The sequence below is a fragment of the Anser brachyrhynchus genome (genome assembly GCF_964034855.1).
Source record: "Anser brachyrhynchus genome assembly, chromosome: 5".
NCBI classification, from domain to species: domain Eukaryota; kingdom Metazoa; phylum Chordata; class Aves; order Anseriformes; family Anatidae; genus Anser; species Anser brachyrhynchus.
Genome location: NC_137699.1, coordinates 17,085,070 through 17,102,866, shown reverse-complemented (window position 1 = coordinate 17,102,866; position 17,797 = coordinate 17,085,070). Strand labels below are relative to the sequence as shown.

Here is a 17,797-nt window from a genome sequence, read left to right as displayed (position 1 = left end):
TTATTTTTCAAAACCTTTTGGCCACCGCTAGCTGCATGCGCTGACAACTCCTAAAGCCACCTTGTGCTAGGATTTCACTGTTATACTCGGTCACTTGAGTCTACATTCTGTAAGAAATGTTTAGACGTTCAGAGAACAGAAGAGTATCATATAGACATTCAGTTTAAATTAGAATATATGCAAAATTCAAACTGGGTGCAGACGACAGAGAGGGGAGCAGATCATACTGACCTACCCTGAGTTTTGTCTGAGCCTCACCTATCTAGCCTGGTAGGTAATTGTTTACTGTTTCCCTGCAGGTAAGTGATACAGCAAGTTCAAGTTTTAAAAGGAAATGAGAGAGGTTGTTAATGTCATTAGATTGTAGGGAGTGTTAACCTAGATTGGTCTATCCTTCTACTCTGACAGGATCATGTGCTGCAAATAACTGCCTTTCTATCTACAAAGAGATAAGGCGAAAATTTTCCTGTGTGCCTATAACACATACAGCTCATACTGGTGTAGTATCCTAAAGCACCTTGCTATCCTGTCCTCACAGTACTGGTGTCAGAAACGGAAGTACGGTTATCCTCTTTTTATACACTGTTTAAACACAGAAAATAAAGTCCAGATCTCTTCGGTGTTTTTGAAATGCTTATCTACCTGCATGTAGACTTGAGCTGAAGCAACTTCCTCAAAGTAGTAGAAACAGAGAGATCCTGAATGTGAATGCATTTGCCATATGCTGTTGGCTGTCCTGTGCTGGGATTGTTTTTTCCTTTGCCTGTCATGAAGCACAAAATCGTCTAGAGCCTGTCATGAAGCACAAAATTGTCTAGAGGAGGTACTGTCACTCTGTGTGAAGTGCTTTTGTTTCTTCTTAAAGTGCTAACAAAAATAAGGTTTCATTTATTTAGTTTTATTGTAAATATTTTTTAATGGAAACCTGCAAAACTGTGCAAAATTTGGACTGTGGTAACTGAATGGTGGAAAAAAAAAAAAAAGATACAACAAAGCCTGAAAAATGCGATGTAACATAGACATTTCTGGTTTGACAGGAAAACCCATCAATCCAGTTAACCAGCCTGCCCAGTTGCCTTTTTTTTCAAGGAAAATTAAAATTTTTAGCCAATCCCATTCTTGTTGACCAGTGGAAGACGAAGGAGTCCCATCAGATTGTGGGTATGGGGAAGAAACAGTGTTAAAATAAAGAACGCTAACGTTTGTGCCACTTTTCCCTTTCACATTCAATGTGTAGACCATCTGTTTTGTGACACTTTAATTCTGAAGTTATTTTGCAGTTAAGTTCTCGATGAGTAGTTAAAGAGCTGAGGGAAGGACCAGGATGGAGAATGTTTTTTTGTTAAATAAACCAACAAAATAAACAGTGATACGTCCATCCAGAATACAGCTGATACACAAAAAATACAATAGCATCAGTCTTCTAAGATGACTAATGCTTGGTATTTATGAAGGTAGTAACAAAAGGCTGGCTGCAGCCTACCAAGACTAGTCATCTGAGGATCATCTGTAGTCAATGAAAGCTTTGTGTTTGGGACGTACAGGATATGTGATTCCTGCGTTGGGCGAGTCAGCAGGCAAACTCACAATGGGTACTCTGCACAGCGCTCCAGGAGGAGTCAAAAACCTATGCAAGGCATATGCTGGCTCTGCTATCAGACCAGATTAGTTTGTAGTACCTATAGAAAATGCTAGCAACTAATTAACTTCATACTAATGAGTTTGTCCTACTACTCAGGACAAACTTCTCTCTATCTTGGTGTCTGGAGGATTTCAGTGCAAAAGAGCGTTAACTGAGTTAATCAGATGGAAATGCCTTATTGATCTTGCCAAATCACAGAAAAAAAAGGTTCCTGGCCATCTAGAATGACTTGGCACCTGGTACTGTCGTCCTCAGGCACATGAAATGATGTGGGAGTTGGGTGTGTCAGGAAGCAAGGACTGAGCCTCATGCTGCTATCTTCTAAGGATAACTTGCTGTCTTCCTGATGCCTAATAGGAACTGGGATATGCCTAATCAGACCAAACAAAAGATGTAGAGATTAAACTCAACCATTAGTATGCAGTAATGAGATGACTAGAAAAGATCTCTCACATGCAACACCTTCATTTCCATGCTTAAATGATTTACTTCTTTATTAAGTCCACTTGAATCAGCATTTCATCCAGGGAAATTAAATGTATGTGGAAGAACAGTTGGCATCTTGACCACAAGCTATGCTATGGATGTGGATTTAAATGTACAAGCCTCAGAGTTAGATATTACTAATGAATGAAACAGAGCAGGGAAAAAAAAAAACACATTCGCATATGACTGTTCTTGCCAAAAGTCATACAGACATACTGCAAGATAAATGAAGAGTATTAAAAAGATGTAAGAAAGAAAAGCACTAGTGAAATATAATTTCTCATAGTGCTGCTGTTTCGCTTCACAAATAGACTATTGATTTCAGCAAAGTAGGAAGGGTGGTTGAATTATCTGCTTGTACTTGTGATCCTCACAGCTTTAAGAATCTGTTGCTTGTTAGCTGACATTCGAGGAAAAAAGGTATAGCCTGTGAATAGCCCACATCTTGCACCGCTCCAGCCCAGAAGCAGACATATTTCAGCAAGAAATATTCTATTTCTAGAAACTACTAAAAATTTTGCATATGATTTTTCTGCAGATGTTTAAATATTTCATCATCATCTTGGAGTCAGCTCCTGGCTCACCTCTTGTCCACTGCAGGACAGAGGAGGAGGTTGGGGGAAGGCGGTCCTGTTAGGCACCGCCTTTGTGCACCAGGGTTGATGGTGTTGCAGTGGCACCATCCAGCAAGAAGCTGCAGTCACTCCCAACAAGGGATGTGAATCGGAGTTGACTGCTCCAGATGAAAGGCTCTGTATCCCAATTACTCACAGCTCAGCTATCCAACACACCCAAGTTTTTCAATTTGTAAGAAAAACACATTTTGATCTTGAATCTCTGGAAAGAGGGCTTGGGCAATTTGTTAACCATGAACTAATAGGATTGGTTCTTGTCATACCAAATTGTTCAGCCGGGTTTTGAGAGTTTTGCAAATTTACTGTGGCACAGAAACTGGAAACCTTTCCATACTAGGGTTTTCACTTTCACTCACAGAAAAGTCACCTGATATCTAAGATGTTGGGTAACGTAACTTTTCAACATGGATTTCAGTTGAATTGTTGCTGAAATAAAGATGTCAGTAAAAATAATTAGGAAGCATTTCAAGTTGATTATAGGAGAAATCTTCACAAACAGTTATTTGCATTCATATGAAGTGCTTTAAATTAATATTTATTGACTTATGGACTGATAAACAATTTACCTTGCTGTCGTAAAACTAAATTGTAGCAACACATGACGAATCAGTCATCACAAGTGATGCAGAAATGTTAAACCCTTCCCAGTAGCTGACAAGAAGTGGTGCACAGAAATGTCAGGCGGCACGCTTTGATAGTTGAACTTAAAGCAAAACCCCACAAAAGGAGCCCTAATTTTGGGATGTGAGCATCTCACAACCCTCCTAGCATTGACCACCCATCAAGTCTTGAGCAGTGGAGAACATCAATTGCTTGTATATTACAGAGAGCAGAGCTGGCCAGCCCAGACCTTGGTTTGCGCCAGGCCGTGCAGAGTCTGTGGCAAAGCAGGGACATGCTCCGGGATGGCCACGATGCTCAGCAGTTCCTCTGAGCTGGACAACCTCCTCCTCATGTGGTATTTTTCCTCCCTTGCAGCTCAGATCTCCTGGCTGAACCTAGGAGGGGAACTTCTATGGATTTCCCCTTCTCTGCCCAATGACCGAAACAATTTTTTTTTTTCTGTTTTCTGAGCTTTTGGGCTGCCCGTTACCAGTAACATGATTGCATGGGAGAACAGAGGCTGTCCTGGGTCATTTGGGGAGTGTCAAAGTGCTTGGTAGGGATAGGGCACTCCCATGGCTCATTTCTGTTGATCTGTTTTGTTTCTGTTCATTGTATGGATGAACACAGTCTAAACAGAAAACCTGGCAGATGAGTGAATTTTAGGAGCTGTTTAAAACTAGCAGTGGAAGATTTTTATAATAAATGCAGGTCATCAAGCATTTGAGAGAAATAAGAAATAATAAGAAGATGTCACCAAATCGCTATTTTTAAGTGTCAGGAGGAAGGATTTGGCAGAGAGAGTGCAGCACACTGGGGAGCTGCTCAGGAGTAGTAAACGTATCTCCCCGGCCTTTCGGACACCTCTGAACAAAAACCCGAGTGACCAGCAAGTGGAGGCTGGGGACTTTTCAGTACCGTGGCATTTGCTGCAGAATTACTGTAGGTGAGAGAAGCACGTCCCTGTTTCCTGGAGCTTGTTTGGCAATGCAGAGCTATGGTTACATTTGAATGGGGCAGCCAAAAATAGCTGGAGTTTTTTTCTGAGGTGACTTTTTTTCCTTTCGTTTACAGGCTGCAACTGCACATGCTGTTAAGAGTGGAGGGTCACTGCTCTGTGCAGGAGGCATAACCGGCAGCCGTGCCTTCCTGACCCCTCATATTGCAATCCTGTGAGCTTGCTGTGCAATGAAGTGTGTTTCCCTCTGAACGAGCTGCACAACGTCAGCTGCTCTGTTGGTGCCTTAGTCTGTGCTTATCTTGAAGCGTGGGTGCTGACCCAGTCACCTGGGTGGTAAAACTTCGTCCATCCCCTTAGCCCTCTACTTTCTGTATGTAAATATATCATTTTCTTTATATTTCTCATTTTCCTGTCTCTTTACGTTACATGTGTGATGCTAGAGCAAACTCAATGAGGAGATGGTGAAGTTGCAAAAGGAGCCAGTATATCTGATTGTATTTGTTTTCCCTCACTGTTCTTTAAAAATAATTACATGTGATTTGTAATATTTGCTGTAGCCTGGCAATATGTATAGCGGCAACAGCTCAGATTCAATCTCAGACGAAGCCATCATCCTCCGCTAATCAGGGTGTGGGAGAGGCATGCAGACAACATGTTCAGCCCATTTATTCAGTTATGTAATGGCCTTTTAAACATTTTCCATTTATGGTCTCTATTTAATTTACTGTAAGTCACAATGGTTTAATGTAAATTCAAGCCATAACATATACCTGACAGCTCAACCATAAATCAGACCAACCTCTGGTCTTAGTGCATTTATTCTTCTATGAAATAACAGAATGTCCATTACCTGCCTTTTAAAACAGCCTGGAGAATATAAATCATTTTTTTTTAATGCCTTGAACAAACCAGTTCAGAGAGACTGGGTCTTTGCCCACAACAAATGCAAGAAAGGTTTAGAAACTCTTCCTTTTAAAAATATTTTCATTCACCTTTTGTGTTATCTGGCTTCGGTTGCGACTGAAAGAGAAAACAAGGTAGGGAAAATCTCTCCTGCAGTGTAACTTGCAAACTTCCCAACGTCAGGAGCACGGGAAGGCTCTTTTTGCAAGATTTCCAAGTGTCTCATTAAAGGAGGTTTGGACTGGTGTCTAAACTAGGATACTTACTGAACTAAGCAAAACCTTGGCTCTACTGTAAACAAGTCATAGCATGAGTTGCAGCAGTGTGTGCTTCCTCATTCATCTCCACTTTGGAGCTTTGCTCTCTTCTTAGCTTTTCCAACCAGGACCTGCCTAGCACAGCAGCTGAGCTTGGGTTGTTTTCTGTTGAAGGTGCCGATCATGTAACCTGCGATATTTGGCCGTTTCTCTACATCCCTCCTCCCTGCAGGCCTGCCCCAGAGCACCAGCTGCGCTGACAGGGCCCGGGCAGCACAGCCCAAACCCCTCAGAGACAGCCTGGCCCCAAAACCAGCCCTGTCCCTCTGATGCATGGCTGCCAAACTCATCCCAGGTGGCGTCACACCAGCCAGCTAGGGTTGCTGCGGCCCCCTAATTAGCAGGGCTTGCCTCTGACATCGTTAGGTGGCTCACTGCTCTGAGCGGTGCTGTGCTGGGTGGTTGGGCTCGCGTGCGTACGTCTGCACGGTGCTGCCTGGCTCGCTGGCAGACACGCTGGCCCCTCTGGTCATATCTTGTGTCCCTGAGGGAATTGTCCCTGTGGTGCCTCCTGAGAGCCAGGGGCAGGGCCGAGGACGGGGCCTGGCCTCCGCTGCAGGTCTCAGAGGAGGCCTGCTGAGGTTAACGCACATCTGGGAAACACTCTGGGGAGAAGCTGGCCAGATCCCTTCTGGGACATGTGAAAAAAGCACAACTCGTTGTGGTTTATTTCAGCCCAAAAGGTTCGTCCCGAGGTCTGCTGGCTTAAGGGCACAGTGTAGAGGAAGAGTAGAGCTGCCGGGCCTACTCCTGCGTTAATGAAGACAGAGTGTACCCTATATTTCTTCTCTGTACTGACTTTATCAAGTGGAAATCTGATGGGTCTGGTGTATTTGCGAGAGCCTTGTGTGCATTGTTCTGCTGTTTGGTTTTGATAAAATGTGGTATTGTACTTGATGTTCTCTAGCTACGTCAAACCTTGCTTCACGGCTAATGCATGGCATTAGTCCATACCACAAGTTGTGCAATGTTCTGCAGCAAAAATATTGATGCTTCTTGGGGATTAAGAGTGTTATTTCAGCGTGAGTTTGATGAAAGAAGGGAAGGCAGGATTGAAGGAAGGATAATTTTGCTGCAAAATGGATTTTGGCAAGTTATTTATGGGGGAAAAGACCCTCTTTCTTTACTCAGTTAAGAATTACACATTCATCTGTTTCTAGAAGCATTTTTTTTCCAGTTTGAATTTCAAGCTGAAGCAAGACACTACCGACAAAACAAACAAACAAACAAACAAAAATCGGATAGAAGCCCTTCAGACAACACATCTAACTGGGGCTAGAGGAGAGAATGACAAAAAATATTATAAACGACTGTCTCTCTCTCAGTGGATATTTTCAGCAAGGTCTCAAGAATTTGGGGCATCCCAAAGCAGCACAAAGGTTCCTCTCACCAGACCAACCTCCTGTAATTTGTGGTTGCAGTGAAGGGAGTCATGGCCACAGGTGGACGTGGCCAGCTCTGCACAGAGCAGACTCTTGGTCTCAAGTCACTCTGGGAACCTCTGATGCCAACTAAATGCATGTTTGATGGCCTCAATGGCTATATCTGAAAAGTTTAATGAAGCAGAGTGAAGAAACTCTCCTCACTCGGTTGGTTGTGCCATGACGCTCCCACAGACTTCTCAGCACGCTTTTTACTGTGCTCCCCGGTGGTTCCTGGACGCGTTTTGGGACCGGCCGCTCCCCACAGCAGCCTGCGTGCGGCTGGGGCTGAAGCTGCTGCAATGTGCAAATCTCCTTCCCGCCCTGGCGGCGCCAAATTTAAGCTGCTCCTCACATTTCCTGGCCAAGGAGGCCCCTGTGCTCTGCCCAGGCGGGTGAAATAGTCCTGCTTGCAGGAGCGACGCCTCCGCTTCTCTGGGTAGCAGGGAGATCGTGCTCGCACACCCACCCTTTGGACTCTGATTCATGGGCTCTACCCATTCGCACCGGGCTGATCCAAGAGATTAGCTGCACAGCCGGCAGCCACACCTGTCTGCTGGGGGTTGTTGCCCTGCGATGGGGGCAGCAGAAAGGCAGAGGATCAGCTCCTGACACTCCCCAAGGTACATACAGGCTGATAAACCCGCATGAATGGCTGCTTTGCTTTTGGTTCGTATTATCGTGCCTTCGAACGTGGCAGCAGTTCATGACCCCTCAGCTGCAGCTAAATCACATTCGAAATAATATTTCCTGTGTAAACTCTTTCAGACAGAGTTTGCCTTTTAATTGTTACATACTTATTTTTCAGAGAGCCTGGGCTCTACTGAGAGTGGCAGTTGGTACTACCACTAGCCATAACAACAACAATGAATACCTGCATGAACCAGACAATGAGTTTATTAGATGCCACAGACACCTTTTATCGTGCAGCACAAATGCTTGTGTCATACAGCCCGCGTGCCTTGACTCTGGCTAAAACCCGGAGCGCTGGCTTTCTTCCAGGGTGTTTCTGCATGTCCGTAGCATAGCTGCAGGGTCAGAGCGGCAGGCGGACACGGCACAGGCCAGCCCAGAGCTGGGCCATCCGAGTCCGACGGGTAAGGGAGGGATGCTCCGCCATTACGCAACGATTTATTTTAGCGAGATCACTCCATCTCAGTCTAAAACCAACACTCATGCATATTAGAGGAATCTCTACCCACCAGAGTTTGCATGCGGTGTTTTTGCTTATTAAATTCTCGAGTCCTCAGGTCATCATTTGCATTGTGTATCTTCCTCTCTTGGGCTGACAGTGTTGCAGTATGAAAACACTGAGGCTAATTGTTCTGCTATTACAAAGGCTTCTTGAAACAAAGCGGGTTTAGAAAATAATTCAGAACAGGTGCTCAGTAAATGGGAAGTTCAGTTGTCCGAGTAACAGATACCACACAGGGTTACCAGCTCTTGCATTTGCTTATATTAGTCTCTAGCCATTTCAGACCTTCAATAATAGAAAGGTAGCTTAGAAAACCTCCATGGCTATCTTCCATATCTAAATGCTATGAGCATATCATTATTATACCTTTTGCATAACTACGTATGTTTTTCTGGATCTAGGTTTGGCTTTTTTTTTTTTTTTTTTTTTTGTAGTGTGATGTAACCCATCCTACTGAATTCAGAAGAATGGCATTGCTATAGAGAGATTCCTAAATTTCTGAAGTTTTTATAGAAAGGGTAACTGTTAAATTCTATGAAATTTCCAGGAGGAAAATGTAAACATATGCCTTTATTATGACTTCAGTACCTATTTGTCCATAGACTGTAGTAAGAGAAAAAAAACAGTGAAAGGAGAGGAAGCTGAACATCCTGTTGCAGGTTACTTGCTAAATCTGTCCTTTTCTTTTAACTGCAGCTGTTAATCAGTGGCAAAGAAAAGCAAAATGACAGCTCGGACAAACACAGCAGTGACCATACAAAGATATACTGCATTTTAAGAAGTAGCTTCTATATTCATATTACATAAAGGATTTTTAAATATAAGCTTTGATTTGTTCCAGGCAGCTTTGTATTTGCAAGCAAAACTAAACAAATCTAGCAATGTCAGAAATATAACTTAATTGTGAAATACTGAAAAAAAAAAAAAGGATAATTTTAGAAGTCAGTCTGAAGGGGGTTAAAGCTTGTTGTTTTTGTTTTGTGCTTACACACATTAAAATATCTTTTTCTTCTTCAATAAAACGTAAGTAACATAGAATGAGAGAAAAACTTACTATGATGCAGGAATTCCAAAACAGATCCTGCAGATGTTGTGCTATGAATTAATCCTGAAAGAAAAACTAGAATACCTGCGTTTATGCTGGTCTGTGACATTCAGTGTCTGATTCAGACAGACATTCCAGGAAAATTACTTACACATAATACATGAGTAGCTCAACTACAAATGCACTGGCAATTGTAGCAATATCCAATTACAGCGTTCGATAGTCCAGCAACATTATTTTATGGTAATTACCTTTGCTAGTAATTCCTTGGTGTTTGTTTTATGTTTACTTTAAAGTTGGCTCATAACAGAGCATGCTCATAATTACATGACTTTTTATAATTATATATATTAATGCATTTTACCTCATCAATGCAAAAAAATGAGAAATACTCACACTTAGTAACAGTCCAGGCAGGGGAAATTTAATAAAGGGAAAGATTTTACAAAGAAAAGAAAAAAAAAAAAACTCTTATGGAAATGAGCACTTATCTCTCTTCCCGCTGTGATACCTACATGAATAAACAAGAATTACTTTGTGCTTTTTTTTTCATTAGCAGATTGTTTTGCAGAATTATATGTATTTGGTTCATTACTGAATGGTGAGTTGCAATTAGGGATTTCCTAGGTGCTAGGCAATGACCTAGTAATTCCCTGTGCTGTAGTGGCTCTCACATTAACCCCCTGCATGCATACACTTGCACTGCAGTCAGTAGCTAACCGATGGAGTAAATGAGGTGCAATTTACTGCATGTGAAGAGTTAATGAAGAGTTGTTAATATACTCTGCAGTCACCATTTAGTGTACTACTCAATTACTTACCTGCGAAGAGGAGCTTTCAGTCTGATCAGAGGAAAATTTTGTGGATCATTTCTCTTTTTTAAAGGCCTGTTAATTTAGCATTCCTTAGATGATAGTGCTGATCTCCATAAAAATGCATGGTAACAATCTGGTAGAAAAGTTAACTAATTGTTTAATGCTTTTGGAGTATGCATATAATGCATTTATACTGCATACAGAAGTGCCTATTTTTTTAATTACCAGTTGTGAAATAGATGTATGTAGATACCTGTGCATTATGTGAATGGATGTATTTAATCATGTTTTTCGGAAAGTTTTTAGAAAGGAATTCAAATATTTACACTAGATTTAGGAGCATCATAAAATTAGGTTTCTTAATAAGTAGCTTGTTTTCTTTCTAGAGGTTATGAATCACATTTTATGTTTCTTAACTACCTAGGAGTAGTTCATGAATAATCAGTCATGCAAAGCTGTCACACTCGGTTAAATAGCTCGGTCCTGTTTTTACTGCTTCAGTCCTTTATATCTTTAATTACCTTTATTTAGCTGATATAAATCACCCTAGAATTCATGCTCTCCTAAGCAGCCCTGCTTTTTGCACGTATTTTACAAAGTACTGATCACACTTCTGGTGAAGTGCAAAGTACAACTACTGTATCTCTCTTTCTTTGGCATAGTTAAGAAAATATTTTCCATACTCTAATCATTTTATCTAGAATGAATGAACTCATTCTTTTTTTCCTGCTTTTTCTTAGACATAGTTCACTGCATTGGTATTTTTGCCTTCTCATATAGGTACACACATTTTTGGTTTATACAAAGCCCCGTGTAAGAAAGCCATCTTTTCCAGCACCTTCACTACTGGCACAAGCTGCTGTGGATATGCAGCCCAAAATTCATTATCAGGAAGCTTCTTCTCCCCTGTTTGCAATTGGATCTGCAATCCTGCATGCCCGAAGAGCTTTGAATCCCAAACTCCTCTGCACAGCTAGTCTCTAGTTAACAGCAGGATACCCTATGTTTAAGAAAATAATTCACTCAGAAGGGTTTTGATAACATAAACAACATTACTGTCATAATAAATGCTTGGAGAAGCCACTTGGTGACCTAACCTACTCAATCAGGTTGTTGTAATGAAAAAGCGATGATGTGTTAAAGTCATAGTAACTCGAAAAGCCAGTTGATGGCTGCCAAAAACACACTCTGGCTAATGTGAATGTCACTTTCCATTTATTCTCTCATAATCTATCTGTCATAGTGGACAGACAAATTTGCTATAATGGCTAGGTGTCTGCAGATTAAACGTGATTAATTCTCCAAAATGAAAGGAGTGCATCTTCATGCAAAAAGTTAATTAGGCTCTAAAAATTGTCTTGCAAATCTCCAAAAGAAAGACAGACAAAAAAACAAAGAAGATAAACTAGCTGGATTATTTCAAGATGATAATTTAGTTAGATCTATTACCTCAAGTTCTCTCCATTTTTTTTTGCATGTTTTAACTTCTGTTCAAGGACTACAGCTGATTATATGTATATATGTATACATGAATATAAGCAAATGACTGCGGCTGAGCAGATGAAGTCAGATGCCCTATATTCCCGATAGTGTAACAGGCTTATTACTAAGGACAAGATATTTCATGTTTCTGTGTTTTGAACAAGGTGTATGTGAAGGTTCGGACAAGCTTTCTCTCTCCCATTGTCCCTGTCCCCTCAAGCTTTCATCCTCTTTTCAAAAATTTCCCTTGAAACTTCCAGCTCGTGAGTAAAATGGCAACATCTATAAAAACAATACCCACCGTGAAAATATCTGCTAAGGAATAGCTGCATAATGTCAAATGCATCAACAAGTCATTAGCACCCTAAGCTTCTGATGCATCGTCTGACATCAGTGGTGCCTGCAATCGGACTGGCAGGGGCTGCTGTTCTGGATGTTCTTGCTTTTTCAAATTCCTCTTTGCATGTTCACTGCCAACTGTACAGAACTGATACGCCTTTTTGATGAAACAAAGGGCATATTATTGGACAAGCTGCTGATTACAATATGTTGTTATTTGCATATCTAAATGCTGGCTTGTGAGTAATTGCTGTAGGCCTGGGAATGGGTGGGTTTCTGTTAAAGTGACTCAGACTGCAGCTTTGCCTAGTATGGGAGCTTTAGTGAATAATAATCACCAAGTATCCTCCCGCTGTATGTACACAGAAAGATAAGAGCTACTCTTTCCAGTGCAGAGAGACCGTCATCACTCAGTACAGACAAGATAAGTCAAGCTTTTGCTCTAACGTGAATTTTTCTCGGTGTCAGGTGAAAACATCAACATTTTTCATCATAGAAAGTTCTGTGAAATTTTCAGAGGTTTCCCTCATTTTCTAACCATGCTTGGAGTTTCAAATTTTCAGAGGTTTCCCTCATTTTCTAACCATGCTTAGAGTTTCCAGGACCTAAAATAGTCAAAACTTATGACCCCACTTGAGTCTGCTTCTTTGATTTTTCGAACGCAAATGTTTCGTCTTTTCCAGGCTGCAGACGATGCAGCTAACAAGGTCATTTGTGCCCTAGATCTGAACATATTACCTCTTTAATTGGGATCCAGTTCCAACGTTTTCCCCTTCATCCTCTTCCCTCCCTACCTACTTACCTACCTTTTATACCATTGCCCTTCCACCTTTTTAGCAATCAATATCAAAGTGCCCTCCAGTTCCCCTCTTCCAGTTCCTGGGGTTCTTCCAACATACACTCTTTTCCTAACAAGCTGATGAAGCTGCTATCTGGCACACTATAATGGGTACACCAATGCTAATAGTGCAGGGCAGGGGTGATATACACCTACTGCTTATTTATTCCCTCCAAACTAAAATGTGCACTCCCTTCACAGGCACTCAAGAATCAAACTGGGCAGAGCAGCTCCAGGTACCCACCCTTTGAAGGGAAAATCCCAGGTAAGAATCAAAATGCCCCAAACTCTTTATGACCTGTAGACCTGTTCCTTGTATTACAGGTGTTTCCAACACTGGAACTTCAAGTGTTTTTCATGGCGCTCCAGGCTTTGGAGATGATCCAAAGCGCCTCTGGAAAGACCCTTGTGATATACAGGTGTATTTTGCATGCAATGAACCATTCTGTCACTCGTCCCCAATCTCTCTGAACTCTGTCACTCCCTGACAAAATGAGTGCTTCCTTCCAAGTCCTCTGATGCACAAAGACCTTTCTCAAGAGCTCCCCACACAGTGAAGAAATTAATTTGGAAGACGTAGATGGTGAGGCATTAGTGGAGACTCTCCTATGCTACATTTAGGCAAAGAGCAAGTGCTCCCTGTACCGTGCCTGGGCACAGATGAGGGCACATGGGTCCTGTTGCCCCACCATGCCCATACCACTCCCAGGTTTCTTTTTGGTGGGCTGGGACATGGTGGTGATATGTGGGGGGCAGCACGAACCTGGGCTTCACCCTGGTGTGAATTTGTATGTGTGTAGCAGTGTCTGTAATCAGACTCAAGGGTTCAAAAGCTCCCTGATCCTCAGCTTGAATGTACATATTTTACCTCCAGCGAAGCTGTCCAAATATCAGTGCTGTTTAGGAGTCCAGTGGACAGGTGGTGAATACCACGTCATGGAGATGACCTACCTGGCATGTTTTAGGAAACACAAGAAGCAAGGGAGAAGGGCAAAGAAAGAACAGGTGTAAAATAGCTGTGTGAAAACAGTGGCTGGACCTTCTCCCCCGTGTTTTTAGTTCCTGCAACACTCAGATCTTTCCACTGGCATGCTCACTGTAAGAACACTAGTGAAAAATGGGACCTGGCTCGTTACACGAATGTTGCACAGTAGACACATTTCTGATGAACCTGTGGGAGATGATTCCTGGCCTTGGTCTAACAAAGCTAATCACCTTCTCATGGTCTATTCAGCATTTCATCTTTCCTTAGGTTGCCAGAGCAATTTGGAAAAGTCGCTATGTGAGCACTTTTACAGATAACCTCACGGAGAAGTGAGAGTATTAGGGAGATGATGGACATCTTTGTTTTAGCAGTGCCATTTGTAAGAGATAGTCGAGATAGAGCTGCTGTGCAGGGGTGGTTGTGGAGCAGATGAAGAGACAATCTCTGTGGCTTGTAGCTGCTCTCAAGTCTGCCTCTCCCTCAGCCACATGGCCAGAAGGCATTTTCCAGCCCAAGTCTGTGCTGTACAAAGCCAGCAGCAGCCTTCTCTTAGATTTTCCTTGAAAATGATTACTGTAAGGCGGAGGGAATAGGAAAAGCTGAAAAGTGGATAAAATGTGGCTGGGAGTGGTGAGGAGAGGATTGCCATGCCCTCCTGTCTCCTGTGTGACCATTCCCACTTGGTGGCAACCTACCCTGTCCTAACGCTGGTTCTGACGATGCTTGCAGCCTGGCCTCACCAGTTCCTGGCTCAAAAATAAAAATGACATGGGGGTGGTGTGCCGTTTTCTCCAGCACATCGCCATTGCAGCATGGGTCCAGGGAGGGAAGGAGGACACGGGAAGGCCTGGACTACAGGAGGCTGTGGAGGCAGCGTTACTTGGGGAATGCCTTTATGTAAATAAAACCACTTCTGCTAGACTTTCTTTTCCATGTGTAATGCTTTTGGTTTCTGCAGAGGAACTGTGAGAAGCCTTGGACCCTGCTAAAATTTCTTCATCTGGAAGTGCCCGTTGGGGTGGGCTGGAGAGAGGCATCATTGCTGCCCCCGCAGGTGGACATGACAGTGCAGGAGGCAGGGGGTGGAGGGGCCTGCTGGCAGCGAGTGCCCTGACTGGCCAGGGAGCCACCAGGGCTGATTGCTGAGCTGATTTAGGCCAGCTGAGCGCCCCAGCTCTGGGGCTGAGCTAGTGTGGTGGGGGAAGGCATGTTGGCTGCTTGGGCCACCAAGAGCTCTGTGCTTGCAGCTTTTGCCGGCACAAGCTTTGGTGCCAACTGTGGCTGCATGTACAACCAAGCTGAGGAACCTGGCCCCTTGGGTCCCCCCTGTGCTGGGATGGAGACACATTCCTGGGAGATGTCTCTGCGCTCTTGTGGCAACCTGAGCAGCCTGGTAAGGATGCAGAGTGGGTGTCCTGGTCGTGCTGCAGGACTACAGGTGGGACAGATCATCTCTGTGAGGATTTGAGTGCTGGCACATGATGCGAAGGTACAGCGATGTGAAATGGTGAATGTTGCTTTACTGTGTATGTGGTAGAAGGCTTGGGTAGCCCCAACTGGGGAGCAAGTCCTCCAGGCTCCCCTGGCTGCATGCTGAGGGGTGCTGAGAGCCAAGTGCTCATGAGGTTTTCTCTCTGCTGAGATCTCAGGCAGGCCATTTTTGTGGTGCCCTGTGGGTGCCCCTGTGCCATGGCTCTGTGAACAACTGGAAAGTTGGGTTTTCAGAGCTGTGCAGAGGGCAATCCTGCGGGCAGCGTAGGTGCAGCCATCCTGTTCCTGGTGAGCCTCTGGAGAGAAGGGTACGAGTGCTCTGACCTGGTCTGCAGGCAGGATTGAGCAGGTGATGATGCCCTCTAGTGACTTCACAAAGAGGAAATAGGACAGTGCAGCTACTGAGGGAATGCTTTTCATCTGTGCAAGACCTACCGTGATGAAGAATTCAAGTCCTTGGTCTTTCCTTTTTTTTTTTTTTTCTGACTGAATACAGTTACTGTATTTATTGCCAGCAGCATATTAAATTGTTCCTGCATAACAAGAGCTTATTGAAACATTGGGCTTGGTAAAGTTTTGGTTTTACCTTAGACTTTTTTTTGTTAAAGAATTCTGTTCTGCTAGAGAATGGTTTGTACAAAAGAAAATACATATACTAGTCCTCTTATTAAAAAAAATAAAAATCTTTCCTTATTTAAATATAAGTTCTATATTTTCATGCAAACATGCTTAGTCATATCGTGCCTGTCCCCTTGTTATGGGAGTATCCATAACTCAGGTTAAAAAATATAGTAACTAGATTTATTCCTTGCACTGTCTTAGTAGGTAATGCTCAACTTTTTGAGAAGTCTTTGTAATTTGGGGATACTTTGTGATTAAGTCTTTCTGAAAGCCTCTGCTGTGAGACCTACTACGTGCACATGCCCATTAACTGTTGTTCTTGGATTACATTTGGGTCTTGTTCGGTATCCCTTCTTTTGGGAACGGAGCTCTTTGGGACTAGGACCATTTCTTAATTTTTTTTTTTGTTCCATTCTTATTGAAAACATGTCAAAAACAATGATAAATAATAATTTCCAGATTACCTCAAGTCCAAAAATTCTATTACTTTCCCTGGTATTTTCATCATGGTTTTTGACCTCAGCCAGAGGCAAAGGAGTAGAAGAATGGGGGGGGAGAACATCCCCCTCTGTGCGATGCAAAGGAGCCTCCACCTACATCTTCAGTGCCTCTTCCTTCTCTGTAGAATGCATGAAAATGGATAAAGATAATAGCAGGTATACACGTTTTACCTTATACTGAATTCTTATCCTCCTTGTTTGGTTCACTCCTGGTGTCCTCAAATGCTTAATTAGTGCACGGAGTCACTAGGTAAGGGCTGTCCTCCTGCTCTGTGGCTGCAGCCAGTGCAGCAGGACCTTGGCCCTCGCTGCAGCCCTCAGCTCCGCGCTGTGCCGGTGGGTGAGACTGAGGCTGCGTGAAAGAACCCACGGGAGAGGGGAGAAGCAGGTAATCATGGGGATGGGAGAAGTGGGAAGGGACAGTGAGGAGAAGAGAGGCAATAAAGGAAATGATGTAGGGAAAAGAAAGCTTCCAGGTTCAACTGGGCTTTTCAATACTGCACCTTCCTCCCAAAACATGGGAAGAGGAGGCAGCATGTTTGCTTGGGGTAAATGGTAAGGAGGGAGAGACAAACAGAGCAGAGAAAACTGTGTTGGAAGTAGGGCAGACAAACTGGGTAAGTGTCACAAGATACCCCAGCATTTTATCTTTGCTGTAACTTGCAAGTGACCATCTGAAATAATCAGAAGGTATCAATTAGATTAGCAACAAGAATTCAGTGGGTGGGAAAGTGGGACAATCTGCTTATATTATGCATGTCAGCACATATGACCTCTGTGCTAATTCGAGGTGTCTGTTTTTGCCAGTCCTGGGTGTTCCTTCGAGCTGACAGAAAAATGCTCTGGGTGGAAACAGATGTACTTAATTAGGAGCAACACAAATCTGTACCTTACTTCTTACAGATCTCAATTAGAAGAGGGTTCAAAATGTGCCAGATCCTGCACTACAAAGTCCCTACGAACAAGGAATCCTGCATGCAGCACCTCCCCTCCAGGAGGATGAAGTGAGGAGTGAAATACAGGCAGATGTCCCTGTCTGTTTGGTGCTCAGTGTCACCAGTAAGACTGTTGATTATCAGTTAGTCTTATGCATTCAGTACACTTTTGTGCACGGGTTTTTATATACAGTTTCTGATATTTTTATATACAGTTTCTGATAAATGGACTGAGTTTATGTAGTACTGGAGGAGGGGAAAGCAAGCCTCTGAATTAGGGTGAGTAGGTCTCTTCAGGAGATGCTTAGAAGAGTGTCAAATTGTCTTAGTGCCCTTCTGTCTGTGCTCCTGGACCTTCCCTCAGCAATCGCTCTGCCCGACTCCCCCCTCGGGAGCAGTGCTCCATAAGGTTGTGCATCCCCATCTGCAGAGGGCTGTTTTGGTGTGTTTGTGGTTTTTCCACAAAGACTTATTACAGGTTGCACAGGTGCACTACACCCGAGTGTGTGCTTGAGGTGGGGTGGGCTCAGGGCTTGATAACAGAATTGGGGAATGCCTCACTCTCATGTCCCTTTTGCTTCCA

General features: G+C 43.2%; 2 long non-coding RNA genes across 2 annotated transcripts in view; one reads left to right on the top strand and one right to left on the bottom strand.

Moving 5' to 3' along the window:
- Positions 1–6,561, bottom strand: part of LOC308196058 — a 21,074-nt gene extending 14,513 nt beyond the window's left edge. The window contains exon 1 of the long non-coding RNA XR_013952047.1: positions 5,320–6,561. This is a non-coding gene — a long non-coding RNA (uncharacterized lncRNA). The remainder of the gene's footprint in view (positions 1–5,319) is intronic.
- Positions 1–17,797, top strand: part of LOC308196053 — a 21,963-nt gene extending 4,166 nt beyond the window's left edge. Inside the window, exons 2-5 of the long non-coding RNA XR_013952042.1 lie at positions 12,884–12,918; positions 13,007–15,156; positions 16,239–16,435; positions 17,183–17,797. This is a non-coding gene — a long non-coding RNA (uncharacterized lncRNA). The remainder of the gene's footprint in view (positions 1–12,883; positions 12,919–13,006; positions 15,157–16,238; positions 16,436–17,182) is intronic.